The sequence below is a fragment of the Anolis sagrei genome, chromosome 3, assembly GCF_037176765.1.
Source record: "Anolis sagrei isolate rAnoSag1 chromosome 3, rAnoSag1.mat, whole genome shotgun sequence".
Lineage (NCBI taxonomy): Eukaryota > Metazoa > Chordata > Lepidosauria > Squamata > Dactyloidae > Anolis > Anolis sagrei.
The window spans coordinates 189843273-189863267 of NC_090023.1; positions in this window are offsets into that span (position 1 = coordinate 189843273).

Below are 19995 nucleotides of genomic sequence, written 5' to 3' on the forward strand. Positions count from 1 at the left end.
CGCTTTAAAACCGCTGGCGCCATCTTAACGAATCGATTCGTTATTACCCTTCAATAACGAAATTCGTTAATATTAACGAAATTTCGTAAATAACGAAAAAAATTTTGGGAGAGTTTTGTAAATATTTTCAATATCGAAACAAAAAAAAACCCCAATTAAGAATCGAATTTAGAAACAATTTTTTTCTTGATCAAACAGGCCTAATATTTATATGAAGCGTCTGCTCATTTCATGAACTGTTCCAGTTATAAACAACTTTTCAATATCAGGGAAAATATTGGAATAAGCAAACAAAACTAGAAATTGTTCCATGTGTGTCTACATTATCCTGTCAATGCGGTTTCATAAATCTAACTGAAACAGTTGCAATAATTACTTTTAAAAGGGTGGCAAAAAAGTTATGTCAGGAGCGACTTGGGAAACTGCAAGTCACTTTTGGTGTGAGAGAATTGGCTGTCTGCAAGGATGTTGTTTTTACCATCCTTGTGGGAGGCTTCTCTCATGTCTCCACATGTGGAGCTGGAGCTGACAGAGGGAACTCAACCCACTCTCCCTGGATTTGAACTACTGACCTATCAGTCAGCAATCCTGCCAGCACAAGGGTTTAACCCATTGCACCACTGGGGGCTCCTTGCAAAAAAGATCAAGTCTCACCAACAATATTAAATCAAATTATTTGGGTGTTGTATTGTAGAAATATGTATAGATACTACTACAACTTTTGGTCTCTGCTCTCCACATTAATCTTTACTGTGCAGTTTTTTTTTTCTTCTCTTCTTTTCAAGATTTGTTCAGAAGAGATTTACCATAGCCTTCCACTGATTCTAAGACCCCTTCTACACTGCCCAGTGCAAAAGAGTTACATTATCTGCTGTGAACCGGATTATATGAGTCGACTCTGCCATATATCTGCTGTAAACCAGATTATATGCGTCTACACTGCCATGTCTACACAAAGCATGCAATCTAGATTTTATATGGCAGTGTAGAAGGAGTCTAAGTTGCCCAAGATCATGCAGTGTATTTCATGGCCAATCAGAGGTTTGAACTCTGTTCTAGAAAGTCATAGCTGTTGTGTAGTGGAGATTAATTCCCACAGATTTTCTTGGACTTGTAATTCTCCTCCTATACCCAACCTATTTAAAGATAAAGAACTTTGTCACTTTTTGCATCTGGACAAGCATATATGGGGTGCACTTATAAAGCAGTATGCTCTGTACTGTGGTGACTAATTTGATTTTGACCTTGGAGAATCAGGTCCAAAGTCCTGCTTAGCCATGGATTATCTGCATCATCTTGAATATAGCATTACAAGCCACTGGCCTATGATACAAACACTTTATCCTCTCGTTGGCTTCATAGTTGACCTAATACCTGCAACATACTTAGGCCTCATCTACATTGACCACTTAATGCAGATTGAACTGCTTTATATGATCAATATAGACTAAGGCTGGATCTGCAAAGTCCAAAATTGGCAACAAAATGTGCTTCAGCTGATCAGTATATGGATGATGCAGAGCAAAAATTCAGGAGAAACATGTAGGGAACATCATGGGCCCTACGAAGTGGAATTTGATGTCTTAAATCCATATTCGATCTGGATTATGTGGGATCTAAACTGCCCTATATCCCAGGATCTGATCCCATCTGCTTTGAACTGGGTGATATGCAGAGGCGGCCCTAGGTAATTTTCAACGGTAAGCAAACAGTATTTCCCCCCCAACCAATCACTGATATATATTTTCTGTTAATCGTGGGAGTTCTGTGTGCTATATTTGGTTCAATTCCATCATTGGTGGAGTTCAGAATGCTCTTTGATTGTAGGTGAACTATACATCCCAGTAACTACAACTCGCATATGTCAAGGTCTATTTTCCCCCAAGAGCGCCTCAAGAGCACCCTTGGGCAAAATCAACTATACTGCAAATGCTTACTTTGCGTAATGGGTTGAGCCGCCCCTGGTGATATGAGTCTACACTGCCAGATAGTCTGTGATAAGCAGATAATCTTGTATCAGATCCTAGGATATAGAGCAGTGTAGATCCAGCCTTAAACTTGAGTTCATTGAGGTCCCTTCGACACTGCCATATAAAATCCAGATGATTTTCTTTGAACTGGATTACAAGTGTAGATACATATAATACAGTTCAAAGTAGATAATATGGATTATCTGATTTGATAATCCGGATTATATGGCAGTGTAGAAGGGTCCTTAGAATTTAGTTCTCAGAGCCCTACAGCCAGGATGTCTAAAATGTTAGTCACACTACAAAAAGAGTAGAGTTATACCTCATGAAATTACAGTTATAATGTGATGTAATGTAATGCCTTTACTGTCAGAAAATGGAACCAATAAAAACAACTAGTGGTTTGTAATTCATTATTTCGGTGTTCTCTTCTTCCTTGGTGGGCAAGAAGATGGCAACAAAAACAAGACTAGATTCCCAATTCATTCAGAGCTTCACCACCATGGCTAGACATCCTTGGGCAAGTCACACTCAACCTGAGATAACTCGCAAGGTTGTTGTGAAATGAAGAGGAGGTCAGCCATAGACAAGGGTTGAATGAAAAGTAATGCCTCCACCTTCATTACTTGGGTTTGGATAGGAATATTTTAATAAATCTAATGCAGAAATAATCCTTAGAATGTGCTCTTTAGCTACCACTATTCACTTTTCCACATAATCACCAGACAATTGGATACATTTCTGCCAACGATAAACAAGTTTTCTGAAGCTGTCACGGAAGAAGTTGACACTCTGTTTCTGCAACCAGCATCTCACAGTTCTCTCAGCGTCTTCATCAGAAGCATAATGATGTCCCCACAGATCTTCTTTTATTGTTGAGAACAGATGGAAGTCAGACGGTGCTAAATCTGGATTGTATAGAGGATGCCGTACGGTGGTAAGATCCAGTATCTGAAATTCTGCTGTGGTGGCATGCGAAGTGTGTGGTCTGGCATTGTCGTGCTGCAGGAAAACATTTTGCTTTTCCTTTTGGACCTTTGTTAGCCGTCGTTTCAAAGTTTGCAGCATTGTGAATTAACGCTCTGAATTTATTGTTGTTCCACATTCAAGGAAATCAACATGGATAACACCATCTGCATCCCAGAATACTGTTGCCATGATTTTTCCAGCTGAGGGCTGTATCTTGAATTTATTTTTCTGGGGCAAGTCTTTGTGTCAATATTCCATAGACCGACGCTTTGTCTCCTGGTCGTAATGTTGTACCCATGTTTCGTCTCCTGCTGCAATTGAATGGAGAAAGGCGTAACCTTCATTCTCGTAATGCAAGAGGAGTTCCTGGCAAATTTCAAGTCTGTGCACTTTTATTTCAAGCGTCAGCATCCTGGGTCCCCGTCAGCATCCTGAGTACCCATCGTGCACAGATCTTCCAATAGCCAAGCAAAGCAATAATGTGACCCACATGTTCTTGTGAAATACTGATTATTCTTTAAATTTCTCTCTGAGAGATACGATGATCGTCCTGAATCAATCTGTCAACCATTTGCTTGTGAAACTCGGTGGTTGCTGTCACAGGACATCCAACTCTTTGTTTCTCACGCAAGTCAGATGTTCCCACCTCAACATCTTTCAATTTACTTGCCCAACGACGCACAGTACTCACATCAACACAATCACCATAAGCAGCTTGCATACTCTGATGAATCTCCTTTGGGGTGACACCTTCTGCTGTCAAAAATTCAATGACTGCACGTTGCTTAAACCACATTGACCGATTGTCTGCACAAGGTTCCATACTTTGCACTTTAACAACACAACCATTCAATGCTAAGGCTTCTCGCCAAAATGGAACTGTAGAGGAGAGCCTACTGAACAAGCCAGTATCTGCTGCATACCAGTACTGCCATCTGTTGAGGAGTTATGAAGGTGGAGGCATTACTTTTCATTCAACCATACACTGTCTTCAGCTTGTTGGAGGAGAGATGGGATATTAAGGTAGCAAATCAGAAGCAGCTGCACAACAACTACAACTCTCAGTGTTGATACAGTAGGAATTTCAAGCAGGATGTCTCCTATACCCCCTTCCCCAAGGAGTCCTCATATGTTGCCTTCTTTTCAGAAGTAGGCTCATTAATTTTTTTCATTTGCTTGCGTGTTTAGAAATATGAACAAAACAGGTGAGAATCAATGACTCTGAAAAGCTAGGTCTCTTTATATCGGCAATTTGTTCCCAAAGCTCCCACTACAGTTTATCAGTGAGAATGAGAAAGCAACCTATTTGGAACACTAATAATGAGTTGCAACAAAGCACAACAGTCTAATTAAAATGAGAACAATCTATTTCTTCATTTGCCTTACAAAATGAACACTGACAGGCATCTTCAGGAGGTGTAGTCTTCCCTCATTAGAAGAGGGGAAATTATTTGGAACACGATTATATGTGTCCTCATTTGACCTAGGCATTCGCATCTCCTGGCTTCCATACCAGTGAAGCAGAAAATCTGTGTCAGGTGTAAATCTGGACTTTAAAGGGTAGTGTCTGAAAAAGTATTATATTAGGACCCTTCTACACTGCCATTTAAATCCAGATTATCTGCTTTGAACTAGATTATCGGGCAGCATAGACTCATATAATCCAGTTCAAAGCAGATAATATGGACAAATCACAGCGGGTTAAATTGCCAGCTACAGAAAATCTTATCATAGAATCATAAAATCATAGAATCAAAGATTTGGAAGAGACCTCATGGGCCATCCAGTCCAACCCCCCACCAAGAAGCAGGAATATTGCATTCAAATCAGGTCAGCAGTTCAGTGGGTTGGGGTGATCTGCTGCTGTCAGCCATAGCTTCTGCTTACCTAGTGGTTCGAAAACAGCAATGTGAGTACCTCAGTGGGGAGGTAAAAGGTGCCCCTGAAAACATGGCAGCATCCCGATCAGGAAAGTGTCTATGAACAACAGGCTCCTCGGTGTGGAAAAATGGAACAAGAGCTCCTCCCCATGATCGAGTTGAGCACAGACTCCAAATGGCAGAAATGAAAAATAGGGCAGCATTGCCTCTGTCTATGTCTGTGTTTGTTGTTAATTGTACAACAGCACTGAATGTTTGCCATATATGTATTATGTAATCTGCTCTGAGTTCCATTGGGGAGATAGAGCAGAATATAAATAAAGTATATATGTTATCTGCATTGATCATCTGGATACTAGGGCAGTGTAGAAGGGACCACAGTCAGCAAGAGCATAGCATAGCATAGCATACAATACCGCACCATGCCATGCCTTGCTATGCCATATTCCTACAAACTACTTCCATACTTGATGGATTTCAATGACTCAGTCTGATTTGCTTATATTTCTCCCATTACTACACCTGCACAATTGTTTTCTAAATTTTCATATAATTTATCAAGGTGGGGACAAAGTGGGTTAAACCACTGAGCTGCTAAACTTGTTGACTGAAAGGTCACAGGTTCAAATCCAGGGAGCGGGGTGAGCTCCCGCTGTAAGTCCCAGCTTCTGCCAACCTATCAGTTCGAAAACATGCGAATATGAGTAGACCAATAGGAACCACTCCGGTGGGAAGGTATGTTAGTCTTAGAAACTTTTTGCAACCAAAAATGCATGCAAGGTCCAACAACAACAAACTTCAATTAAATTCTGCACCACAGGAAAAATTCAGACTTTTAAGAATGAAGCCATTGACCTGCATTCATTAATCTGTCAGTTTCAAATTTTCCCACAGGCTTCCTATCCAACATCATTGTACTTCGCACTCATCATAAGCAAAACGAAGCAATTATTATCAACTACAGAAGAGCTATGGGATCAAGAAGTAGGACCAAGCATCTCCCATGAACTAGGAAGCTTGTGCTTGGCTGAAAAGGGACAAGTAACCATTTCCCAAGAGACAAGTGGCAAACAATTTAGGATCAGGAAGCTTGGAAGTTTTTAAATAAAGGCTGCATGGCCATCTATATAGATGACACTCAACTCCACTACTCTTTTCTATCAGATTCCAAGGAAGCCCTTTGGATACTGGACCAGTGCCTGGCTGCTGTGATTATCTGGATGAGGGCAAAATAGCTGAAGATAATTCCCGACAAGACAGAGGTCCTCCAGGTCAGTCGTACCTCTGATTGGGTGGCAACCTGTGCTTGATGGGGTTGCACTTCCCCCTGAAGTCACAGGTCCGCAGCTTGGAGGTTCTCCTGGATTCAACGCTGACGCTTGATGCACACGTGTCAGCAGTGGCTGGGAGGGCCTTCACACAATTAAAACTTGCGCACAAGCTGCGACCATACCTCGTGAAGTCTGACTTGTTCATGGTGGTCTATGCCTTACTTACCACTAGACTGGACTACTGAAATGCACTCTACGTGGGGCTTCCTTTGAAGAATGCCCAGAAACTTCATTTGGTCCAATGTTCAGCAGCCAGACTACTAACTGGGGCGAATTACAGGGAGCGGTCAACCCCCCCCCCCCCCCCCCCCGTTTAAGGAGCTCCATTGGCTGCCGTTCATTTTCCGGTCCCAATTCAAGGTGCAGGTTATCACCTATAAAGCCCTAAACAGTTTGGGACCCACCTCCCTTTCTTGACCGCATCTCCTACCACCAACCTGCATGTTCCCTCTGATCCTCAGGGGAGGCCCTCCTCTCACCCCTTCCTCTATCACAGGCAAAACTTGTGGGAATGAGGGAGAGAGCTTTCACCTGGTGAGATTAGGCAAGCCACCCTAGCAGCCTTTAAGAAAAATCTAAAGTCTTGGCTTTTCCGATGTGCCTTTGGAGAGTGACCATATATTCCAGTCCTGTTGTTTCACCTACACTGCTTCCCTCATATTGCACTTTCCCCCACCTTTTTGGAAGTCTAATTCCACTGTTCAGTCCCATATGAGCTCCTCTCCCACAAATGTACCTTTTCACTGCTATCTCATCCAGTGTTTTATCATTTTATGTCATGCATTTGGCCCACCCACTGTGTTTTATTTTCCATTACATTATTTTGTACTGTTTATTTTACTTGATTGGTTTATTAATTTTATTGTGATGTTATTTTGTTGTTTATATTTTATGTTGCTGTAATGTATCACTGGGCTTGGCCTCATGTAAGCTGCTCTGAGTCCCCTTTGAGGAGATGGTGGCGGGGTATAAATAAAGATGATGATGATGATGATGATGATGATGATGATTATTATTATTATTATTATCTGTCGAGAGTGCTTTGATTGTGCTTTTCCTGAATGGTAAAGGGTTGGATTAGATGGCCCACGTGGTCTCTTCCAACTTTATGATTCTATATTTTTTTAAAGTCTTGTGTTGAAGTGGCATTTTCTCCAATATTTATTTTCCTTCAGGTTGCCTCTGCAGTGCACCATATGATCCAGAAGGTGGCAGCACCTGCACTCATATTGATTCCACTGCTGGGTATAGTGTATGCTGCAATTAGATGGTTTTGGACCCAGCTATGTGCATTACTTCAGTTGTTCGGTATGTAATAAACACTCCTCTATATCCATTATATCATGTTTCAGAGCTGTTTCTACCTTCATATTATGCGGGCGCAAAATAAACAACTCTTTAGAGAAGCCCTGCACGACCTGCCAGTTGAGGCACTGCCTAGCTTAAAAGATGCATTTGTAGAATTGTTCATAGTTCTAAAACATGAGCTCCTAATGTGGTAAAATAGTAAATCAATCTTATAATTTTGTCACTACTGAACTGGACATTAGCCAAATAACTAAGAAGAGACTTTAGTTCTATTATTCATCCCAACTACAGTTGATGTTGTTATTGTTGTGTCGTTTCTGACCTATGATGAACTAAAGTAAACCTATCACAGAGTTTTCTTGGCAAGATTTGTTCAGAGATTTGTCGTTGCTTTCCTCTGAAGCTGAGAGAGTGTGACTTCCAGAAGGTCATCCACCCAATGGATTTCATGGCTGAGCAGAGTTTGAAACCCTCATCTGCAGAGTCCTAGTCCAATGCTCAAAACATTATACCACCCAAGTACAGCACAGCCACTGAATTAATGTGATTTATCTTTGAGTTAGGAGCCCCGGTGATGCAGTGGGTTAAACCCTTGTGCTGGCAGGAATGAAGACTGACAGGTTGCAGGTTCAAATCTGGGGAGAACATGAATGAGCTCCCTCTGTCAGCTCCAGCTCCCCCTGTGGGAACATGAGAGAAGCCTCCCACAAGGATGGTAAAACATAAAAAACATTCGGGCATCCCCTGGGCAACATCCTTGCAGACGGCCAATTCTCTCACACCAGAAGCAACTTGTAGTTTCTCAGGTTGCTCCTGACACGAAAAAAAAAATCTTTGAGTTGACTTACTATTTAATAACTTATTTCATGAGCTTACTCTTGTTGAGAATAGTCTACAAGATACAGTTGAACATTTCCAAAGGACAGTGTAATGTTGCATTATGGAACATTCAATTTAGAATAATCTAATACAGTTGGAATGTACCCCAAGGGGCATCAAGTCCACCTATCATACCACTCAGGAATATCCTGACGATGCATTCCCAAAGATGCCCAATCACTGTGTTTAAAGAGCTCCAACAAGGGTGAATCCACCACCATAAGCTCATTCCACTGCTGAACAGCTGTTACACTAAAGATGCTCTTTCAGTTGTTCATGTGGATTTTTTTTCTTGCAGTCCCAATCTAATGATTCATATTTCAATCTCCAGAGTGGCAAAAAAAAAAAAAAAACAAGCTTTCTCCCTCTTCTACATGGTATCCCTTTACGGCAGTGGTTCCCAACCTGTGGTCTGTGGACCCCCAATGGTCTGCAAGAACTAAAATATGGTCCACGGCCTCACCATTACTACACCATTGCCTTGAAACTACATGGTAATGAGAGCGACTGGTCTCATGAAACTCTCTTATAGTGCCGAGGTAACACGGATGTCGAGAGGGGAGAGGCTGACTACCCACATCAACTCTAGATTTTTAAATATAGTTTTCTGAAGATGAGCAGATGGTGACTACTGGGTGGCATATGTTCTGTATCAGAAACTAGAGCTGATGTGGTCTATCCAATGCAATTTTCTGAATCAGCATCCCAAATAACCAAACCGGATCTAAAGTTGACCAAAAACTGATTTGTAACCCTTTTGGTACTAATGTTGGAGAGTGGTCCCTGTTCAAAATGGTTCCTGGTTAAAAAAAGGTTGGGAACTACTGCTTTACCATCATCCTGTCACCTCTTGGGCTTCTTCTTTTCAGAGGAAACGTACCCCTAAACTATTCTGTAACATGATTTATTCATTAAATATCTGCACCATATTTTCTCTTAAATCTGCACACAGAATATAAAATGGCATCGAGCAATTACACTATGTAACAGAATTTGAAACCATTTCTGTTCCTGGTTTGAAAGTATTTTTTCCTGTTTAATTATGCAGGATTTACTTTGAAAGCAAATGATCAAGGGTCTGGAGAACAAGCCCTATGAGGAGTGGCTTAAGGAGCTGGGCATGTTTAGCCTGAAGAGGAGAAAGCTGAGAGGAGATATGATAGCCATGTATAAATATGTGAGAGGAAGCCACAGGGAGGGGGGAGCAAGCTTTTTTTTCCTTCCCTGGAGACTAGGACACGGAACAATGGCTTCAAACTACAAGAAAGGAGATTCCATCTGAACATGAGGAAGAACTTCCTGACTGTGAGAGCTGTTCAGCAGTGGAACTCTCTGCCCCGGAGTGTGGTGGAGGCTCCTTCTTTGGAAGCTTTTAAACAGAGGCTGGATGGCCATCTGTCAGGGGTGATTTGAATGCCATATTCCTGCTTCTTGGCAGGGGGTTGGACTGGATGGCCCATGAGGTCTCTTCCAACTGTTTGATTCTATGATTCTATGATTCCAGAAACTTTGTTTATGTAGCTGCCACAAACTATGTTGAATTGGTTGAGTCTAAATGTGATATTCATTGGAAAACTTTGCAAAATATGCTGCAAGCTATCCCATGAAAACCAAGTTTTTACAGTTTAATAATCCTTTTCCATGCTTTTATGATAGAACCAATTAAAAATGACATTTATTACCTAAGAACAAAAATCGTGTTACATAGTGTTATATAATAGGGTGGGGACTGTGAATAAAACACATATGAGTTCCAAAAAACCTTTTATTTAAGCTTTTCCTTACTTGGGGGTGCGTTTGCATGGGGGCAGATCTCCAAAAGGTGGGGAATTAAACTTCCAAATACTTGAGGGAGAGGCAATTTCTCTTTGGTATTCTTGTTTCATAACTTTCTGTTCTTTTCTGCTTTCATTGAAAGATGAAGATACAGCCCTGGGCCAGGGGAGATAACAGAGATGTTGGAAAATGGCTTGAGTTCATCCTCACCACTCTGTCCACATTAGCTCGCAGTGTAAAAAAGTAATAATCAAGAACCCATTAAGACAGAACAACGACCTGTTGCCACTGGCTTGCTCTTACTTTTCAAGCATAAACGTTGCAATTAAATAGATAATCCTACATAAAAATGTCAACTATTGAAATTACAAAGGTTTTCCAAACAAATGTATTCTGTGCCACAATAGCAAAATGGAATAGAAGCTTGAATCTAGTATTCATCATAGATCTAGATCAGAGGTAGGCAATTAAGTGGCCAATAGACTATTCATCGCCTTAAATCCCATTCTTTTCTGTGGTGGATGAGTGCTTCTATGGGTCAGCAGAAAGGTCAATCTGCTTAGAGTTTTAATCTGAACTGCCCAAAGTGCTATTTTGGTGGATGGATCAGCACCTTGGATAGTTCCTTTAGTTTCTGTTGGAAATGGCAACCTTCTACAAGCCTCCTATACTAGTTATTGGTATGTATATAATTGTGGTTACTTACTATATTATATGTATTTGATTTAGTATGCTGTTTCCCCTTAACTCTATGTTGTTTGATGTTGTGGGAGGAACTGCAGACCATTTGAACAGATCTGGGACTATTCAGACTGAGACTCCGTTTTAGAAGTCAGTACAATTTACATCAGCTGAATACAGTATGCTGCAGTGAGTAGTCAGTTTATATTAAGTCAATGTTCAGTAATGTATTAGACTGAAGATAGTATTCATCTGTATACAACAGAGAAGAGACTGAAACCGAATGCTTAGAGAACTCTCTGTTTAAACTCTCAACCAATAGCAATGTACCTGTATGCTGAATACATGAAGTTTGGAAGAAAATCAACTATGTTAACCTTTAATGAAGACTACTTATTTTGATCTCTTGAGAGCATGATTTGAAAGCAATATTTTTTATGGGAGAGTAGATGTTTTTGTGTAACTTTTTTTTTGTCGTGTTAGGAGTGACTTGAGAAACTGCAAGTCACTTCTTGTGTGAGAGAATTGGCCATCTGCAAGGACATTGCCCAGGGGATGCCCGTATGATTTTATGTTTTTATCATCCTTCTGGGAGGCTTCTCTCATGTTACCGCATGAGGAGCTGGAGTTGATAGAGGGAGCTCATCCACCTCTCCCCGGATTCAAACCTGTGACCTGTTGGTCTTCAGTCGTGCTGGCACAGGGTTTAACCCACTGTGCCACCAGGACTCCTTTGGGTAACTGAAAAAACACTTCTGAAGATATGCTATATATTTTATGCATTAGCATATCTTTTTTCCGAACAGTTCAAAGAGATAACCAGGGATATCAGTCAAACAACTGAGAAACCTAAATTGCCTTGCATAAATACTAGTGGATATTTACCACTAAGGCGAAGATTAACTCAAGCAAGTTTTTAACTCTTCTCAGGAAGATCATACTTTACAAAAAGGTTATGGTTATTCCAAATAGTGTGAATGCCAATTAATCTCCAAAAAGGATCACGCTTCCAAATGGCTTTAGATATACTGTTTTCCAAAAGTTTATGCTCTCTAAAAGGTCAGATTGAGCCATACAGGGCTGGAACAGACTCACCTCCCACTAACATGAACACCACCAGCCACCACTTCTGCTACTGTTCCTGAATTTGGTGTGTTCAAATTGTCTATAATTTCACTTTAAAGCAAGGCACTTGGGGACTGTGAACTTTTGTTTCAAAATCAGATCACACTACTGAGATCTCGGCTTCACTTTACCAACATTGGCTGGTGTGGATGGTGAAGTCTGTGATCAGCCGTCATGGGAATACAGCACCACAGGTTTCCCATTATCACTTGCCTAGGCAGCTCCATAATGCAATCATGTCTATGTTTACTCAGAAGTAAGATCTAGTGTTAGAAAGCATGATGCATTATGCTAGGATTCTGGAGACTAAGGTCTGAGGCCATAGAAACTCAGTGAGTGACCTTGAATAAGTTACACTTTCTCAGGGCCCTTCCACACACCATATAACCCAGAACATCAAGGCAGATAATCCACAATATTTGCTTTGAACTGGGTTATCTGAGTCTGCACTGCCATAGATCCGAGTTCAAAGGAGATAATGTGAAATTTTATTCAACTGTATGGAAGGGCCCTCAGTGTCAGAGGAAGGCAAAGGCAAAAATCCCTTTGAAGAAATCTTGCCATTGTTCATCAATTACTTGAAGGCACACAACAAGAATAAATACACTCTGGTAAAATGATGCTTCCTCCCTAGTATGTGTGTTTGGGATTTGAGCCTTAATATCTCTGCAGCTTGCTTCTATTCATGTTTACTTGAAAATAAGTTCCATATTTAATCAGTTATTTATATCCTATCCTATAGCACAAGACCCCAGGATGAGATACTGTCAACAAAGTAATGTAAAGCATCTTAAAACAATTCATAAAAAAATGAAATAATACATAAAACAATTTAAACACAACATATTTGTGAAGAAACTCTAAGTCTAGTCAAACCAAGAACTTTGATCTCCCGCTGCATGGTTTATCTTGACACTAAGATTAACTTCACATCAGACCTTCAAGGAACTGCAGCCTTACCTTCATGTCAAACAAGTCCTTTAATCCAGGATCTTTAGGCGTGGTATCAGTTTAAAAAGAGAACAAGGATGTCTTCAGATACTAAAGAGCAGCAGGTGTCATGTTACCCAATTTTGTAAACGATTTTGAGAATTTTTATTTATTATGTCAGGAGTGAGCCAAAACAGTTGTATTGCATTAAAAATGATCAAACAAACAAACAAACAAAACACAAAGTTTGCAGACTTGGTATTCTATTAAATGTCCTTTGACCTGTAGTTGGCCACTTGGAGTGCCTCTGGTGTTGACGCAAGAAGGTCCTCCATTGTGCATGTGGCAGGGCTTAGGTTGCATTGCAGTAGGTGGTCTGTGGTTTGCTCTTCTCCACACTCGCATGTCATGGATTCCACTTTGTAGCCCCATTTCTTAAGGCTGGCTCTGCATCTCGTGGTACCAGAGCGCAGTCTGTTCAGCGCCTTCCAAGTGGGCCTGTTTTCTGTGTGCCCAAGAGGGAGTCTCTCATTTGGTACCAGCTATTGATTGAGGTTCTGGGCTTAAGCCTGCCACTTTTGGATTTTTGCTTTCTGAGGTGTTCCAGCGCATGTCTCTGTAGATCTTAGAAAACTATTTCCTGATTTAAGTCGTTGGCGTGCTGGCTGATACCCAAACAGAGGGTGGGCCGGAGATGTCCTTGGTCCTTTCACTATTGTTTGCTACTTCCCAGCGGATGTCAGGTAGTGCAATACTGGCTAAACAGTGTAATTTCTCTAGTAGTGTAGGGCGCAGACACCCCATGATAATGCGGCATGTCTCATTAAGAGCCACATCCACTGTTTTAGTGTTTTAGTGTGGTGAGATGTGTTCCACACTGGGCATGCATACTCAGCAGCAGAGTAGCATAGCACAAAGGCAAATGTCTTCACTGTATCTGGTTGTGATCCCCAGGTTGTGCCAGTCAGCCAAAGAATGTCTTTGTGAAAATGTCTTTGGCTAAAAGGTGAGGCATAAGAAATAAGCTAAATAAATGTATTATTAATAATAAAGAAGCTCATAATTAGCCAGCATGGTATTTTGGTTTGAGCGTGTGGTGAAGTGTAAATTTTTAACTTGCAATTATGTATAATTATATATAGATGTTTTGAAGGGTAAGTATTTAAAGTTGCATAACTAAGGGGAATGGTGGCCAGCTCAGCTCATGTTGAGCTGGGTTACCATGGAAACAGGGACAGAGCTAACTGCCACTTGGCAGGGCAGCCATTTTAAAATGGTCAGTCTGTAGTCAGTGAACTACAGGAGAGGCTGGTTCTGTAGTAGTGAGAACCGGGGAAGGAATCTGTAGTTTAAAAACTACAGGGAAAGGCTGATTGTATAGCAGTGAGAATCAGGAAGGTTTTGGCTTTTAGCCTGAATAGTTTAAATAAGTCGAGTTGACTTATTTATATTAATAGTTAGTGTATGAGGGAAAGGGTGAGAGAAACCCAGTGAGGATCTCTATTGAAACAGAAACATCACAAACAAAGAATAAGCTTGTAACTGAAGTAACCTATTAAGGAAAGAAACACAGTTTGAAGAAAATAAGTTTGAAACCTGTTAGTGGAAGGGAGAATCCTTTCTAGAGTTGTTTAAGAAACGTTATAAATGTAACCTATGAAGATATGTGCCTCTAAGAGTAAGAAACATTGAAACCATCACGCTCCTTCTACATTTCAATAAACTTGTTACTGTTTTTTCCTAAAGCCCTGTCTCTAGTTACAATTCTTTTCCAAATTAAGTCACGCTACACATTAAAGAAAGACCCAGTCAATATCACTAGCTATTAACTATGCTATCAAATTAATAAACCCTTACAAAGTGGTAGCTCCTTTACAAATTAGTGGCTCGTTACAAATTGGTGGCATCTTCGGGAATCTTCACTGAGCGTTTAACTAGAACTAAGGGGGACTAAGGTTTGAAGCTTCATTCACCATAGATTACAATGGTAACCCTGCTCTAAACAAAGCTGGCCAAGAAAACCCTAGGATGGAGTTGGTAAGTCAGAGCTGACCTAACATAGCAACAGCAAAAAACAAACAAACAATAGGGTTGTAGCCAATGGTTTGATTCAGCAGCCCAAGAAAGTGGGAGCAGAACCCAGTGATGACAGGATCTTCCATTCTAGATAGAAAAGTCTTGGAGATGATTAGCTTACTAAAACTCATATTCTAAGAAGGGTAAAAGGGTAAAAAGTCAAAATATCCATGCAGTTACATTTTGCCTGGACCAGGGCAAAATGCATGCCCACTGGAAGGGAGACAAAGGCAGAGAGAATGGAGAAAGATCACATGGCCAAAACCCCAGGGCAATAAAAAAATAACTTTAAAGAGGAAGTTACCTCATACCTCACAGAGATGCCATTGCTACATCTTCAAAGAGGGAGGAGATAGTGGCAAGCAAGAAGAGTAAAAACAAATGCCTTTCTGGGATAAACATCCATCTCTAGTCAAGCCACTCATTGAGAACTGGAGACTTGACCACACAAGAGACTTGTGCAGTCCAGGGATGAAACCCAGGGATGGGGGGGGGGGGGAGAGAGAAGCAGCTCACAACATTAAAAACACTGCAATTTAAACAAGATGGAGCAGGGTATAAATAAAGTTATTATTTAATTATTATTATTATTATTATTATTATTAGTCTCCTTTAAGAAAGGGAAGCAGGATGTAAATCAGTAGATTAGTATTGTTATTGTTGTTGTTATCAGTATTATTATTATGTCCTTTCCTTTTTTTTCTCATTCATTGCTTGACCCATTTTTCCAAGCTGGAAGCTCTTATGTGGTACAAATGCGGCTCAGTCCCTCTTCTGTCCAGAGGGGCAGCTGCTGCCAGATTCCTCCATCTCCAGCCTTTTGGAAAAGCTCTTTCTTTGGGCCTTTCTGGCTTCTTTGAGACTGCCAGCAGGTGGGAGATGAAGCCATCGCTTCATTCTTCACTTCATAAATCAAGACAAAAGTCCCAAAGGAATACATTACAGGCAGTCCCCAAGTTACGAACAAGATGGGTTCTCCAATTGATTTTGTATGTAAGTCGGAACTGGGACTTTTTAAGTGTCGCTTCATATATATATATAAGAAGATAAACCCTTGTATGGCTTGGTGGGTTTTCTCTCTCTCTCTCTCTCTCTCTCAATCCCTCTCCCTCTCCCTCTCTCTCTATGTAATGTTTGTTTGTGGGGTTAACATAACGCAAAAACCACTGGACGAATTGCCCCAAATTTGGCCACAAGACATCTACTAACCCAAGGAGTTACCATCACTAAAAAATGATTTTATCATTTGGGAGTTATGGTTGCTGGGATTTATAGTTCACCTACAATCAAAGAACATTCTGAACTCCACCAATGATGGAATTGAACCAAACGTGGCACACAGGACTCCCGCGACCAAATGGGCATATGAATATTCTGCCAAGTTTGGTCCAGATCCATCATTGTTTGAGTCCAAAGTGTTTTCTGGATGTAGGTGAACTACAACTCCCAAACTCAAGGTCAATGCCCAACAAACCCTTCCAGTATTTCCTCTTGGCCATGGGAGTCCTGTGGGCCACGTTTGGTTCAATTCCATCATTGGTGGAGTTCAGAATGCTCTTTGATTGTAGGTGAACTATAAATCCTAGCAACTACAACTACCAAATGACAAAATCAATTTTTTTGAGTGATGATCACTCCTTGGGTTAGTAGGTGTCTTGTGGCCAAATTTGGCGGCAATTCGTCCAGTGGTTTTTGAATTCTGTTAATCCCACAAACGAACATTACATTTTTTATTTGTATTTTTATTTATATAGATAGGCTGAAGCCCGGTCTGTTGAAATCAATGGGATGTCCATCGCTAATAAGGTTCGGAGGCGGGATACTTCACTGCTGTTCCACCCGGTGTAGCATTTTTGCACCGCTTCGTCGCGCATTTGGGAGCAAGAAGTCGTGTAAACCTAAGGCAGGAGCCTGGAAACACGCCTCCGCCAGTCCTTCTTTCACTTGCTGCTTTGTTTTCTTTTCCCCTGGGTTGCCTTCTCACAGAAAGGCTTTCCCTTGGAAAATATTTCTTGCTGTTAACAAGGAAAAGATGCCCGGAATCCGTGAGAAATCCGTATTTTGAACAATCAAAACACTAGAAAGCTCCGCCGGAAGCATTGCTTTGACACTATTCCGTCGATTCGGTTTTTACTGTGAAACTAATCCTAAATCCTAAAGGAAATGGCCATGATTTGTATCAGACTTGAAGGCAGAAATGGGTCAGTTTATCTAAATAGGTATTGACATATGTTTAGCAACACAGGTTTAAGACTGACCCTAACTGTCCTTGGTTGCTAGTCTGATAGGCATGATAGATAGATAGATAGATAGATAGATAGATAGATAGATAGGTAGGTAGGTAGGTAGGTAGGTAGGTAGGTAGGTAGGTAGGTAGGTAGATAGATAGATAGATAGATAGATAGATAGATAGATAGATAGATAGATAGGGAAATTGTGTATGTGTGCGTGTGTGCCTTGGCTGCATTTGAGAGAGAGAGAGAGAAAAATTGTGTATGTGTGCCTGTGTACCTTGGCTGCATTTTGGATAGATAGATAGATAGATAGATAGATAGATAGATAGATAGACAGACAGACAGACAGACAGACAGACAGACAGACAGGGAAATTGTGTATGTGTGCGTGTGTGCCTTGGCTGCATTTGAGAGAGAGAGGGAGAGGGAGGGAGAGAGAGAAATTGTGTATGTGTGCGTGTGTACCTTGGCTGCATTTTGGATAGATAGATAGATAGATAGATAGATAGATAGATAGATAGATAGACAGACAGACAGACAGACAGACAGACAGACAGGGAAATTGTGTATGTGTGCGTGTGTGCCTTGGCTGCATTTGAGAGAGAGAGGGAGAGGGAGGGAGAGAGAGAAATTGTGTATGTGTGCGTGTGTACCTTGGCTGCATTTTGGATAGATAGATAGATAGATAGATAGATAGATAGATAGACAGACAGACAGACAGACAGACAGACAGACAGACAGACAGACAGGGAAATTGTGTATGTGTGCGTGTGTGCCTTGGCTGCATTTGAGAGAGAGAGAAAGAGAGAGAGAAATTGTGTATGTGTGCGTGTGTACCTTGGCTGCATTTTGGATAGATAGATAGATAGATAGATAGGCAGACAGACAGGGAAATTGTGTATGTGTGCGTGTGTGCCTTGGCTGCATTTGAGAGAGAGAGAGAGGGAGAGAGAGAAATTGTGTATGTGTGCGTGTGTACCTTGGCTGCATTTTGGATAGATAGATAGATAGATAGATAGATAGATAGATAGACAGACAGACAGACAGACAGACAAATTGTGTATGTGTGCGTGTGTGCCTTGGCTGCATTTGAGAGAGAGAGAGAGAGAGAAATTGTGTATGTGTGCGTGTGTACCTTGGCTGCATTTTGGATAGATAGATAGATAGATAGACAGACAGACAGACAGATGCAGATAAAGAGAGAAATTGTTTTGTATGTTGATAAATAAATATATACATTATTTGTGTGTGTATAGTGTATATATTTAACAATAACACATCTATCAGTACATGTATATGTATATTATTGAACAACAACATATTGATAGCTAGATAAATTGTTGTGCATGTTGTTAAATAAATATATACATTATTTGTGTGTGTATAATGTATATATTTAACAATAACACATCTATCAGTACATGTATATGTATATTATTGAACAACAACACATTGATAGTTATTAGAAATTACTAATAGTATATGATGGGATATAGATTTAATATATACTTTATATATACAGCATATGGGATGTAGGTTAAATATATACAGTATGTAATATGCATAATTTCTATGTGTGTTTAATTTATATATTTATTTAACAATAACACATTTATCTATTTGTCAATACACACACACACATATACAACAGTAACACACACATATATACATTGATTGATAGAGTGTTATTAGATATTATTTATGGTATATTATGAGATATTAATTATAATATCAATATTAATTAAATTTAATATATACATTATATATACAACATATGGGATGCAGATTAAATATATACAGTATATAATATACGTCGTTTCTATGTGTGTTTAATTCATATATTTATTTAACAATAACACATTTATTTATCTATCTATCTATCTCTCTATATATAACACATATATACATTGATAGATTTGTCTATATATAAAACAATAACACACACACATATATACATTGATTGGTACATAGAATGTTAGAATTAGATTTTTATTATGGTATATTATGGGATATTAATTGTAATATCAATATTAATTAAATTAAATATATACATTATATATGCATGTGTGCATTGGTAGATAGGTAAATGCTATCCGTATTATTTGATATTAATCATAAGACAAGTAGTTCCTAAAGTCGCCATACATTGTGGAAAATGGTAGCTAATCTACCTTGGTATCTGAAAATATTAAATATATATAAATATTATAGTATGATATATTATATTGTTATTTTTTACCTATGTTTGGAGACTTCTGGGACAATATATATTCTTAGGTATTATTTTATAATATAAACTTATTGTTTATAATATATTCTTAGTTATAATTTGACACATAATATGAATACTGTTTCTCATCTCCTGTTGTATAACTGAAGAACTGATGCAGAGATGCAAAGTAATTATTTTCCCTTTAAACGAACGTTTGAAAACGACTCAATGTCCCACTGTGGCCTTTGTTGTTGTTGCTGCTACTGCTGTCAAGGCGAATTGTCGGCCGCCTTCCTTGCTTTGCGACCACCGAGGAAGAAGCTTCTTGGAGCAGCCCTGATGCTGATGCTGATGCTGCTTTTAGGTTTAAACCCATTTTCCTTCTTTCATCCTTCTGAGTCCAGAGGCTGAGGGACGGGTCAGAAGGAAGCGAAGAAAGAGCTCAGTCAAGCGTCGGGAGGAGGAGGAGGAAGAAGAAATGGAAGAACAAGGAGGAGGAGGAGGAAGAGGAAGAGGGGGGAGAGGAGAAGAGAAAGAGGAGGAGGGGGAGAAGGAAGAGGAAGAAGAAGAGATGGAGGAAGAGGAAAAAGAGAAGGAGGAGGAGAAGATTGTGCTTTTAATGTA